Raw genomic sequence first — 13,887 nt, forward strand, 5'->3', positions numbered from 1 at the left:
CATATTTAAATAACTTTAGAGTGCATGAAAGATCAACACGACTAAACCAAGTACTAACATAGCATGCACACTGTCACCTTCACACTATGTAGGAGGAATAGATCACATCAATACCATCATAGCAATAGTTAACTTCATAATCTACAAGAGATCATAATCATAGCCTACGCCAAGTACTAACACGGATGCACACACTGTCACCATTACACCGTGCAGGAGGAATAAAACTACTTTAATAACATCACTAGAGTAGCACATAGATAAATTGTGATACAAAACACATTTCAATCATAAAGAGATATAAATAAGCACTTCACTATGCCATTCATAACAGTGAATAAGTATTCTGTGAAATATAGCCTAAGAGACCCACACGGTGCACACACTGTCACCTTTACACACGTGGGACAAGGAGTCTCCGGAGATCACATAAGTAAAATTATCTTGACTAGCATAACGACATCTAGATTACAAGCATCATCATATGAATCTCAATCATGTAAGGCAGCTCATGAGATTATTGTATTGAAGTACATAGGAGAGAGATGAACCACATAGCTACCGGTACAGCCCCGAGCCTCGATGGAGAACTACTCCCTCCTCATGGGAGACAGCAGCGGTGATGAAGATGGCGGTGGTGTCGATGGAAGAGCCTTCCGGGGGCACTTCCCCGTCCCGGCGGTGTGCCGGAACAGAGACTCCTGTCCCCCAGATCTTGGCTTCGCGATGGCGGCGGCTCTGGAAGGTTTCTCGTACCGTGGCTTTTTTTTATCGAGGTTTTAGGTCGAGGGGCTTTATATAGGCGAAGAGGCGGCGTCAGAAGGTCAACGGGGCGATGACACTATAGGGGGGCGCGGGCCCCCCTTGGCCGCGCCGGCCTAGGGTTTGGTGGGCCTGTGCCCCCTCTCTGGTGGCTCTCGTGTGTTCTGGATGCTTCCGGGCAAAATAGGAACCTGGGCGTTGATTTCGTCCGATTCCGAAAATATTTCTTTACTAGGATTTCTGAAACCAAAAACAGCAGAAAACAGCAACTGGCCCTTCGGCATCTCGTCAATAGGTTAGTTCTAGAAAATGCATAAATATGACATAAAGTGTGCATAAAACATGTAGATATCATCAATAATGTGGCATGGAACATAAGAAATTATCGATACGTCGGAGACGTATCATGCACCGTGTGGGTCTCTTAGGCTATATTTCACAGAATACTTATTCACTGTTATGAATAGCATAGTGAAGTGCTTATTTATATCCCTTTATGATTACAATGTGTTTTGTATCACTATTAATCTATCATGCACTCTAAGGTTATTTAAATATGAATATCGAATATTGTGGAGCTTGTTAACTAAGGCATTAAGGGTTCGTGTAATCCTACACAATTAGTGGTGTTCATCATCCAACAACAGAGTGTAGAGTGGTTTTATTATGTGATCAATGTTGAGAGTGTCCACTAGCGAAAGTATGATCCCTAGGCCTTGTTTCCAAATACTGAAATCATCGCTTGTTTACTGTTCTACTGCATCTGTACTGCCTGCAATATTACCACCATCATCCACACGCCAGTTGTAGCAGCAAGCTATTTCTGGTGCCGTTACTACTGCTTATATTCATTCATACCACCTGTATTTCACTATCTCTTCGCCGAACTAGTGCACCTATACATCTGACAAGTGTATTAGGTGTGTTGGGGACACAAGAGACTTCTTGCTTTGTGGTTGCAGGGTTGCTTGAGAGGGATATCTTTGACCTCTTCCTCCCTGAGTTCGATAAACCTTGGGTGATCCACTTAAGGGAAAACTTGCTGCTGTTCTACAAACCTCTGCTCTTGGAGGCCCAACACTGTCTACAGGAAAAGAAGCGTGGGTAGACATCAAGCATATTTTCTGGTGCCGTTGCCGGGGAGGAAAGGTAAAAGGTACTCACACTCCGGATCTCGGCTACTAAGCTATTTTCCGGCGCCGTTGTAAGTGCTCGAAGCTATTTCCTTTAGATCCTGCAATTGCATCTTTTTGTTTCTTGTTTTACACTAGTTTGGCATAATGGAAAGCAACATGGAGCTTTTTATTCTATTTCCTGAGTTAAGACATGGATGGTTTGATGCGAAAATTAAAAAACCCATGGAACATATTAGTATGAACACTTTGAACACCATTGTTGCTAATGATATGGAAAATTCTAAGCTTGGGGAAGCTCGCTTTGATGAGCATGATCTTTTTAGTCCCCCAAGCATTGAGGAGAAAATTTACTTTGATGATACTTTGCCTCCTATTTATGATGATTATAATGATAGTAGTATTTTGGTGCCGCCTGTTATGGAGGATAAATTTGATTATGATTACAATATGCCTCCTATATTTGATGATGAGAATAATAATAATAGCTACTTTGTTGAATTTTCTCCCACTACAACTAATAAAATTGATTATGCTTATGTGGAGAGTAATAATTTTATGCATGAGACTCATGATAAGAATGCTTTATGTGATAGTTATATTGTTGAGTTTGCTCATGATGGTACTGAAAGTTATTATGAGAGAGGAAAATATGGTTGTAGAAATTTTCATGTTACTAAAACACCTCTCTATATGCTGAAATTTTTGAAGTTACACTTGTTTTATCTTCCTATGCTTGTCACTTTGCTCTTCATGAACTTGTTTATTTACAAAATTCCTTTTCATAGGAAGTGGGTTAGACTTAAATGTGTTTCAAATTTGCTTCTTGATGCTCTCTTTTGCTTCAACTCTTATTTCTTGCGAGTGCATCATTAAAACTGCTGAACCCATCTTAATGGCTATAAAGAAAGCACTTCTTGGGAAATAACCCATGTGTTTATTTTACTACAGTAATTTTGTTTTATATTTGTGTCTTGGAAGTTGTTACTACTGTAGCAACCTCTCCTTATCTTTATTTTGTTACATTGTTGTGCCAAGTAAAGTCTTTGATAGTAAGGTGCATACTAGATTTGGATTGCTGCGCAGAAACAGATTTCTTTCTGTCACGAATCTGGGCCTAATTCTCTGTAGGTAACTCAGAAAATTATGCCAATTTACGTGAGTGATCCTCAGATATGTACGCAACTTTCATTCAATTTGAGAATTTTCATTTGAGCATGTCTGGTGCCTCTTTAAAATTCTTCTTTACGGACTGTTCTGTTTTGACAAATTCTGCCTTTTATTTCGCATTGCCTCTTTTGCTATGTTGGATAGATTTCTTTGTTCCATTAACTTCCAATAGCTTTGAGCAATGTCCATAAGTGTTAAGAATGATTGTGTCACCTCTGAACACGTGAATTTTGATTATGCACTAACCCTCTAATGAGTTGCTTTGAGTTTGGTGTGGAGGAAGTTTTCAAGGGTCAAGAGAGGAGGATGATACAATATGATCAAGGAGAGTGAAAGCTCTAAGCTTGGGGATGTGCTGGCGCAAAGTTGACGTGGGAGTTAGAGATCTCTGTGGTGTAACTTTTCTTCAGGTCCCCGGCAACGGTGCCAGAAAACAGTCCTGATACGCGTACAGCACGCGACCGTTGGGAACCCCAAGAGGAAGGTGTGATGCGTACATCGGCAAGTTTTCCCTCAGTAAGAAACCAAGGTTTATCGAACCAGTAGGAGCCAAGAAGCACGTTGAAGGTTGATGGCGGCGAGATGTAGTGCGGCGTAACACCAGGAATTCCGGCGCCAACGTGGAACCTACACAACACAACCAAAGTACTTTGTCCCAACGTAACAGTGAGGTTGTCAATCTCACCGGCTTGCTGTAACAAAGGATTAGATGTATAGTGTGGATGATGATTGTTTGCAGAGAACAGTAGAATGAGTATTGCAGTAGATTGTATTCGATGTTAAGAATGGACCGGGGTCCACAGTTCACTAGAGGTGTCTCTCCCATAAGATAAATAGCATGTTGGGTGAACAAATTACAGTTGGGCAATTGACAAATAGAGAGGGCATGACAATGCACATACATGATATGATGAATATTGTGAGATTTAATTGGGCATTACGACAAAGTACATAGACCGCTATCCAGCATGCATCTATGCCTAAAAAGTCCACCTTCAGGTTATCATCCGAACCCCTTCCAGTATTAAGTTGAAAACAACAGACAATTGCATTAAGTATGGTGCGTAATGTAATAAATAACTACATCCTCGGACATAGCATCGATGTTTTATCCCTAGTGGCAACAGCACATCCACAACCTTAGAACTTTCTGTCACTGTCCCAGATTTAATGGAGGCATGAACCCACTATCGAGCATAAATACTCCCTCTTGGAGTTAAGAGTAAAAACTTGGCCATAGCCTCTACTAATAACGGAGAGCATGCAAGATTATAAACAACACATAGGTAATAGATTGATAATCAACATAGCATAGTATTCTCTATCCATCGGATCCCAACAAACACAACATATAACATTACAGATAGATGATCTTGATCATGTTAGGCAGCTCACAAGATCCGACAATGAAGCATAATTAGGAGAAGACGACCATCTAGCTACTGTTATGGACCCATAGTCCAGGGGTGAACTACTCACTCATCACTCCGGAGGCGACCATGGCGGTGAAGAGTACTCCGGGAGATGATTCCCCTCTCCGGCAGGGTGCCGGAGGCGATCTCCTGAATCCCCCGAGATGGGATTGGCGGCGGCGGCCTCTCTGGAAGGTTTTCCGTATCGTGGCTCTCGGTACTGGGGGTTTCGCGACGAAGACCTTAAGTAGGCGGAGGAGATAGTTCAGGGGGCACACGAGGGCCCCACACACTAGGTCGGCGCGGCCAAGGGCTGGGCCACGCCGCCCTATTGTGTCGCCAGCTCGTGGCCCCACTTCGTATCATCTTCGGTCTTCTGGAAGCTTCGTGTGAAAATAGGCCCCTGGGCGTCGATTTCGTCCAATTCTGAGAATATTTCCTTACTAGGATTTCTGAAACCAAAAACAGCAGAAAACAGCAACTGGCTCTTCGGCATCTCGTTAATAGGTTAGTGCCAGAAAATGCATAAATATGACATAAAGTATGCATAAAACATGTAGATATCATCAATAATGTGGCATGGAACATAAGAAATTACCGATACATCGGAGACGTATCAGCATCCCCAAGCTTAGTTTCTGCTCGTCCCGAGCAGGTAAACGATAACAAAGATAATTTCTGGAGTGACATGCCATCATAACCTTGATCATACTATTGTAAGCATATGTAATGAATGCAACGATCCAAACAATGGTAAATGACATGAGTAAACAAATGAATCATATAGCAAAGACTTTTCATGAATAGTACTTGAAGACAAGCATCAATAAGTCTTGCATAAGAGTTAACTCATAAAGCAATAATTCAAAGTAAAGGCATTGAAGCAACACAAAGGAAGATTAAGTTTCAGCGGTTGCTTTCAACTTGTAACATGTATATCTCATGGATATTGTCAATGTAAAGTAATATAACAAGTGCAATATGCAAGTATGTAGGAATCAATGCACAGTTCACACAAGTGTTTGCTTCTTGAGATGGAGAGAAATAGGTGAACTGACTCAACATAAAAGTAAAAGAAAGGCCCTTCGCAGAGGGAAGCATCGATTGCTATATTTGTGCTAGATCTTTGATTTTGAAAACAAGAAACAATTTTGTCAACGGTAGTAATAAAGCATATGTGTTATGTAAATTATATCCTACAAGTTGCAAGCCTCATGCATAGTACACTAATAGTGCCCACCTTGTCCTAATTAGCTCGGATTACCTGGATTATCATTGCAATGCATATGTTTTAACCAAGTGTCACAAAGGGGTACCTCTATGCCGCCTGTACAAAGGTCTAAGGAGAAAGCTCGCATCGGATTTCTCGCTATTGATTATTCTCAACTTAGACATCCATACCGGGACAACATAGACAACAGATAATGGACTCCTCTTTTATGCATAAGCATTCAACAATTATTAATTTTCTCATATGAGATTGAGGATATTTGTCCAAAACTGAAACTTCCACCATGGATCATGGCTTTAGTTAGCGGCCCAATGTTCTTCTCTAACATTATGCATGCTCTAACCATTCTAGCGGTAAATCTCCCTTACTTCAGACAAGATGGACATGCATAGCAACTCACATGATATTCAAAAAGAGTAGTTGATGGCGTCCCCAGGAACATGGTTATCGCACAACAAGCAACTTAATAAGAGATAAAGTGCATAAGTACATATTCAATACCACAATAGTTTTTAGGCTATTTGTCCCATGAGCTATATATTGCAAAGGTAGAGGATAGAAATTTAAAGGTAGCACTCAAGCAATTTACTTTGGAATGGCGGAGAAATACCATGTAGTAGGTAGGTATGGTGGACACAAATGGCATAGTGGTTGGCTCAAGGATTTGGATGCATGAGAAGTATTCCCTCTCGATACAAGGCTTAGGCTAGCAAGGTTATTTGAAACAAACACAAGGATGAACCGGTGCAGCAAAACTCACATAAAAGACATATTGTAGACATTATAAGACTCTACACCGTCTTCCTTGTTGTTCAAACTCAATACTAGAAATTATCTAGACCTTAGAGAGACCAATTATGCAAACCAAATTTTAGCAAGCTCTATCTATTTTTTCATTAATGGGTGAAAAGTATATGATGCAAGAGCTTAAACATGAGCACAACAATTGCCAAGTATCAAATTATCCAAGACATTATAGCAATTACTACATGTAGCATTTCCCGATTCCAACCATATAGCAATTTAACAAAGAAGATTCAACCTTCGCCATGAACATTATGAGTAAAGCCTAAGGACATATTTGTCCATATGAAACAGCGGAGCGTGTCTCTCTCCCACACAATGAATGCTAGGATCCATTTTATTCAAACAAAAACAAAAACAAAAACAAACCGACTCTCCAAGCAAAGTACATAAGATGTGATGGAATAAAAATATAGTTTCACTAGAGGAACCTGATAATGTTGTCGATGAAGAAGGGGATGCCTTGGGCATCCCCAAGCTTAGATGCTTGAGTCTTCTTGAAATATGCAGGGGTGAACCACCGGGGCATCCCCAAGCTTAGAGCTTTCACTCTCCTTGATCATATTGTATCATCTCCCTCTCTTGATCCTTGAAAACTTCCTCCACACTAAACTCAAAACAACTCATTAGAGGGTTAGTGCACAATTAAAATTTACATGTTCAGAGGTGACATAATCATTCTTAACACTTTTGTACATTGCACAAAGCTACTGAAAGTTAATGGAATCGAAAAATCCATCAAGCATAGCAAAACAGGCAATGTGAAATAAAAGGCAGAATCTGTCAAAACAGAACAGTTCGTAAAGACGAATTTCTAAGAGGCACCAGACTTGCTCAAATGAAAATGCTCAAATTGAATGAAAGTTGCGTACATATCTGAGGATCACTCACGTAAATTGGCATAATTTTCGGAGTTACCTACAGAGAATTAGGCCCAGATTTGTGACAGCAAAGAAATCTGTTTCTGCGCAGTAATCCAAATCTAGTATGAACCTTACTATCAACGACTTTACTTGGCACAACAATTCACAAAACTAAGATAAGGAGAGGTTGCTACAGTAGTAACAACTTCCAAGACTCAAATATAAAATAAAGGTGCAGAAGTAAAAACATGGGTTGTCTCCCATAAGCGCTTTTCTTTAACGCCTTTCAGCTAGGCGCAGAAAGTGTGTATCAAGTATTATCAAGAGGTGAGGCACCAACATTATCTTGGGTTTTGCACCTACCTTTCTTGTTCTTTTTATTACTCTTTGATTTAGGGAATACATGTCTACCCCCCGGTGTAGAGGTGAATTTTAGGGTGCCTTCTCCCATATCTATGACTGCTCCCAATAGTTTCAGCAGGGATCTTCCGAGTGTGATTTGTCCTGTTCCTACATATTCAATAACAAGATAATCAATGGATATTGTTCTTCCAAGAATGGTTGTATGCACACCCGCAGCTATTCCCTTAGGAATTATAACGGAGTTATCAATAAGAGTTATTCGTTCCCCCTCTTCAACGAATCCCCAAAGTGCCAAAGATTCATGAATACTCTTAGGCATAAGGCAAAATTCAGACATAATATCACAATTAGCATGAAGAGTTTGATCACCAATAACAATTTTAATAGTAGGATCCCACAATGACGGTTCGGAGTTCACTAAAACTTGATCAAGACGGTTACGAACATATCTATAATTTTCGTTCAAGCGAGATGCACTTGTCTCAAGAGTGTTTAATCTATTATAAATGCTAATAAGGGCTGAATCAAAGTTATTAGCTGAATCATGTGATGCAACCAACTTCTTTATGGCATTAAAAGCTTGATCCCCATTGCAATGAAGGAAATCTCCTCCCACTAAAGCATCCAAGGCATATCTATAGCGAATCATAAGACCAAAATAAAAGTTACTAAGAAGCAAACTTAGAGTCATTTGAGGTTCAGCTTTACGATAAGAATCAAAAATTCTGGACCAAGCATCTTTAAAACTCTCCTCATCCCCTTGTTTAAAAGTGAAGACTAATTCCTCGGGTGAAGAAGTAACAGGTGCATGATACGTCTCCGACGTATCGATAATTTCTTATGTTCCATGCCACATTATTGATGTTATCTACATGTTTTATGGACACTTTATGTCATATTCGTGCATTTTCTGGAACTAACCTATTAACAAGATGCCGAAGTGTCAGTTGCTGTTTTCTGCTGTTTTTGGTTTCAGAAATCCTAGTAACGAAATATTCTCAGAATTGGACGAAATCAACGCCCAGGGTCCTATTTTGCCACGAAGCTTCCAGAAGACCGAAGAGGAGACGAAGTGGGGCCACGAGGTGGCGACACCATAGGGCGGCGCGGCCCAAGCCCTGGTCGCGCCGACCTAGGGTGTGGGCCCCTCGTGCCCCATCCTGACCTGCCCTTCCGCCTACTTAAAGCCTCCGTCGCGAAACCCCCAGTACCGAGAGCCACGATACGGAAAACCTTCCAGAGACGCCGCCGCCGCCAATCCCATCTCGGGGGATTCAGGAGATCACCTCCGGCACCCTGCCGGAGAGGGGAATCATCTCCCGGAGGACTCTACGCCGCCATGGTCGCCTCCGGAGTGATGAGTGAGTAGTCTACCCCTGGACTATGGGTCCATAGCAGTAGCTAGATGGTTGTCTTCTCCCCATTATGCTTAATTGTCGGGTCTTGTGAGCTGCCGAACATGATCAAGATCATCTATCTGTAATTCTATATGTTGCGTTTGTTGGGATCCGATGAATAGAGAATACTTGTTATGTTGATTATCAATTTATGTCTATGTGTTGTTTATGATCTTGCATGCTCTCCGTTACTAGTAGATGCTCTGGCCAAGTAGATGCTTGTAACTCCAAGAGGGAGTATTTATGCTCGATAGTGGGTTCATGTCTCCGTGAATCTGGGGGAGTGACAGAAACCTCTAAGATTATGGATGTGATGTTGCCACTAGGGATAAAATATTGGTGCTATGTTCAAGGATGTAGTCACTGATTACATTACGCGCAATACTTAATGCAATTGTCTGTTGTTAGCAACTTAATACTGGAGGGGGTTCGGATGATAACCTGAAGGTGGACTTTTTAGGCATAGATGCATGCTGGATAGCGGTCTATGTAATTTGTCGTAATGCCCAACTAAATCTCACTATACTCATCATAATATGTATGTGCATGGTCATGCCCTCTTTATTTGTCAATTGCCCAACTGTAATTTGTTCACCCAACATGCTGTTTATCTTATGGGAGAGACACCTCTAGTGAACTGTGGACCCCGGTCCAATTCTCTATACTGAAATACAATCTACTGCAATACTTGTTCTACTGTTTTCTGCAAACAATCATCTTCCACACAATACGGTTAATCCTTTGTTACAGCAAGCCGGTGAGATTGACAACCTCACTGTTTCGTTGGGGCAAAGTACTTTGGTTGTGTTGTGCAGGTTCCACGTTGGCGCCGGAATCTCTGGTGTTGCGCCGCACTACATCCCGCCGCCATCAACCTTCAACGTGCTTCTTGACTCCTACTGGTTCGATTAAACCTTGGTTTCTTACTGAGGGAAACTTGCCGCTGTGCGCATCACACCTTCCTCTTGGGGTTCCCAACGGACGTGTCAACCACACGCATCAAGCAAATTTCTGGCGCCGTTGCCGGGGAGATCAAGACACGCTCCAAGGGGAGTCTCCACTTCCCAATCTCTTTACTTTGTTTTTGTCTTGCTTTATTTTATTTACTACTTTGTTTGCTGCACTAAATCAAAATACAAAAAAATTAGTTGCTAGTTTTACTTTATTTGCTATCTTGTTTGCTATATCAAAAACACAAAAAAATTAGTTACTTGCATTTACTTTGTCTAGTTTGCTTTATTTACTACTGCTAAAATGGCCACCCCTGAAAATACTAAGTTGTGTGACTTCACAACCACAAATAATAATGATTTCTTATGCACACCTATTGCTCCACCTGCTACTACAGCAGAATTCTTTGAAATTAAACCTGCTTTACTGAATCTTGTTATGCGAGAGCAATTTTACAGTGTTAGTTACGATGATGCTGCTGCCCATCTTAATAATTTTGTTGAACTATGTGAAATGCAAAAATATAAAGATGTAGATGGTGACATTATAAAATTAAAATTGTTCCCTTTCTCATTAAGAGGAAGAGCTAAAGATTGGTTGCTATCTCTGCGATTCATGGACTAAATGCAAGGATGCTTTTATTGGTAGATATTATCCCCCTGCTAAAATTATATCTTTGAGGAGTAGCATAATGAATTTTAAACAATTAGATACTGAGCATGTTGCACAAGCATGGGAAAGAATGAAATCTCTGGTTAAAAATTGCCCAACCCATGGACTGACTACTTGGATGATCATCCAAACCTTCTATGCAGGACTAAATTTTTCTTCGTGGAATTTATTGGATTCATCTGCTGGAGGTACCTTTATGTCCATCACTCTTGGTGAAGCAACAAAGCTTCTTGATAATATGATGATCAATTACTCTGAATGGCACACGGAAAGAGCTCCACAAGGTAAGAAGGTAAATTCTATCGAAGAAACATCTTCCTTGAGTGATAAGATTGATGCTATTATGTCTATGCTTGTGAATGATAGGACTAATGTTGATCCTAATAATGTTCCGTTAGCTTCATTGGTTGCCCAAGAAGAACATGTTGATGTAAACTTCATTAAAAATAATAATTTCAACAACAATGCTTACCGGAACAATTCTAGTAACAACTATAGGCCATATCCTTATAATAATGGCAACGGCTATGGTAATTCTTATGGGAATTCTTACAACAATAATAGGAACACACCCCCTGGACTTGAAGCCATGCTTAAAGAATTTATTAGTACACAAACTGCCTTTAACAAATCTGTTGAAGAAAAGCTTGGTAAAATTGATATACTTGCTTCTAAAGTTGATAGTCTTGCCTCTGATGTTGATCTTTCGAAATCGAAAGTTATACCTAATAGGGATATTGAAAATAAAATTGTTACTACAGAAAATGCCATCCAAGTTAGAATTAATGAGAATATAAGATTAATGGCTGAACTGCGTGCTAGGTGGGATAGAGAAGAAAATGAAAAACTAGCTAAAGAGAAAAATGTAGCTAAAGTTTGGACTATTACCACCACAAGCAATGCTAATTCTACACATGTTGCTGCACCTTCTACTATTAATAATAAAATAATTGGTGTTAGCAATGTTTCCACTTCTAATGCAAAGCGCGAGAAACTGCCCGAAACTGCTAAAACTGCTGAAACTGCTTGTGATAAAACTGCTGAAATTTTTTCCAACATTGGGGATGATGATCCCATTGCTTTAGATTATAATGGTTTGAATTTTGATGATTGCCACATCTCTGAAGTTATAAAGTTCTTGCAAAAACTTGCTAAAAGTCCTAATGCTAGTGCTATAAATTTGGCTTTCACGCAACATATTACAAATGCTCTCATAAAAGCTAGAGAAGAGAAACTAGAGCGCGAAGCCTCTATTCCTAGAAAGCTAGAGGATGGTTGGGAGCCCATCATTAAGATGAAGGTTAAAGATTTTGATTGTAATGCTTTATGTGATCTTGGTACAAGTATTTCCGTTATGCTCAAGAAAATCTATAATATGCTTGACTTGCCACCGCTGAAAAATTGTTATTTGGATGTTAATCTTGCTGATCATTCTACAAAGAAACCTTTGGGGAAAGTTGATAATGTTCGCATTACCGTTAACAATAACCTTGTCCCCGTTGATTTTGTTGTCTTGGATATTGAATGCAATGCATCTTGTCCCATTATATTGGGAAGACCTTTTCTTCGAACTGTTGGTGCTATCATTGATATGAAGGAAGGTAATATAAAATATCAATTTCCTCTCAAGAAAGGTATGGAACACTTCCCTAGAAAGAGAATGAAGTTACCTTTTGATTCTATTAATAGAACAAATTATGATGTTGACACTTCGTCTCTTGATAATACTTGATACACACTTTCTGCGCCTAGCTGAAAGGCGTTAAAGAAAAGCGCTTATGGGAGACAACCCATGGTTTTTACTACAGTACTTTGTTTTTATTTTGTGTCTTGGAAGTTGTTTACTACTGTAGCAACCTCTCCTTATCTTAGTTTAGTGTTTTTTTGTGCCAAGTAAAGTCGTTGATAGTAAAGTTCATACTAGATTTGGATTACTGCGCAGAAACAGATTTCTTTGCTGTCACGAATCTGGGCTGTTTTCTCTGTAGGTAACTCAGAAAATTAATGCCAATTTACGTGAGTGATCCTCAGATATGTACGCAACTTTCATTCAATTTGAGAATTTTCATTTGAGCAAGTCTGGTGCCTCGATAAAATTCGTCAATACGAACTGTTCTGTTTTGACAGATTCTGCCTTTTATTTCGCATTGCCTCTTTTGCTATGTTGGATGAATTTCTTTGATCCATGAATGTCCAGTAGCTTTATGCAATGTCCAGAAGTGTTAAGAATGATTATGTCACCTCTGAACATGTTAATTTTTATTGTCCACTAACCCTCTAATGAGTTGTTCTAAGTTTGGTGTGGAGGAAGTTTTCAAGGATCAAGAGAGGAGTATGATGCAACATGATCAAGGAGAGTGAAAGCTCTAAGCTTGGGGATGCCCCGGTGGTTCACCCCTGCATATATCAAGAAGACTCAAGTGTCTAAGCTTGGGGATGCCCAAAGCATCCCCTTCTTCATCGACAACATTATCAGGTTCCTCCCCTGAAACTATATTTTTATTCCATCACATCTTATGTGCTTTTCTTGGAGCGTCGGTTTGTTTTTGTTTTTGTTTTGTTTGAATAAAATGGATCCTAGCATTCACTTTGTGGGAGAGAGACACGCTCCACTATAGCATATGGACAAGTATGTCCTTAGGCTTTACTCATAATATTCATGGCGAAGTTTCTTCTTCGTTAAATTGTTATATGGCTGGAATTGGAAAATGATACACGTAGTAAATTGCTATAATGTCTTGGATAATGTGATACTTGGCAATTGTTGTGCTCATGTTTAAGCTCTTGCATCATATACTTTGCACCCATTAATGAAGAAATACATAGAGCATGCTAAAATTTGGTTTGCATATTTGGTCTCTCTAAGGTCTAGATAATTTCTAGTATTGAGTTTGAACAACAAGGAAGACGGTGTAGAGTCTTATAATGTTTACAATATGTCTTTTATGTGAGTTTTGCTGCACCGGTTCATCCTTGTGTTTGTTTCAAATAGCCTTGCTAGCCTAAACCTTGTATCGAGAGGGATTACTTCTCATGCATCCAAAATCCTTGAGCCAACCACTATGCCATTTGTGTCCACCATACCTACCTACTACATGGTATTTCTCCGTCATTCCAAAGTAAATTGCT

This window comes from Lolium perenne, chromosome 1, assembly GCF_019359855.2.
Source record: "Lolium perenne isolate Kyuss_39 chromosome 1, Kyuss_2.0, whole genome shotgun sequence".
Classification (NCBI taxonomy): Eukaryota; Viridiplantae; Streptophyta; class Magnoliopsida; order Poales; family Poaceae; genus Lolium; species Lolium perenne.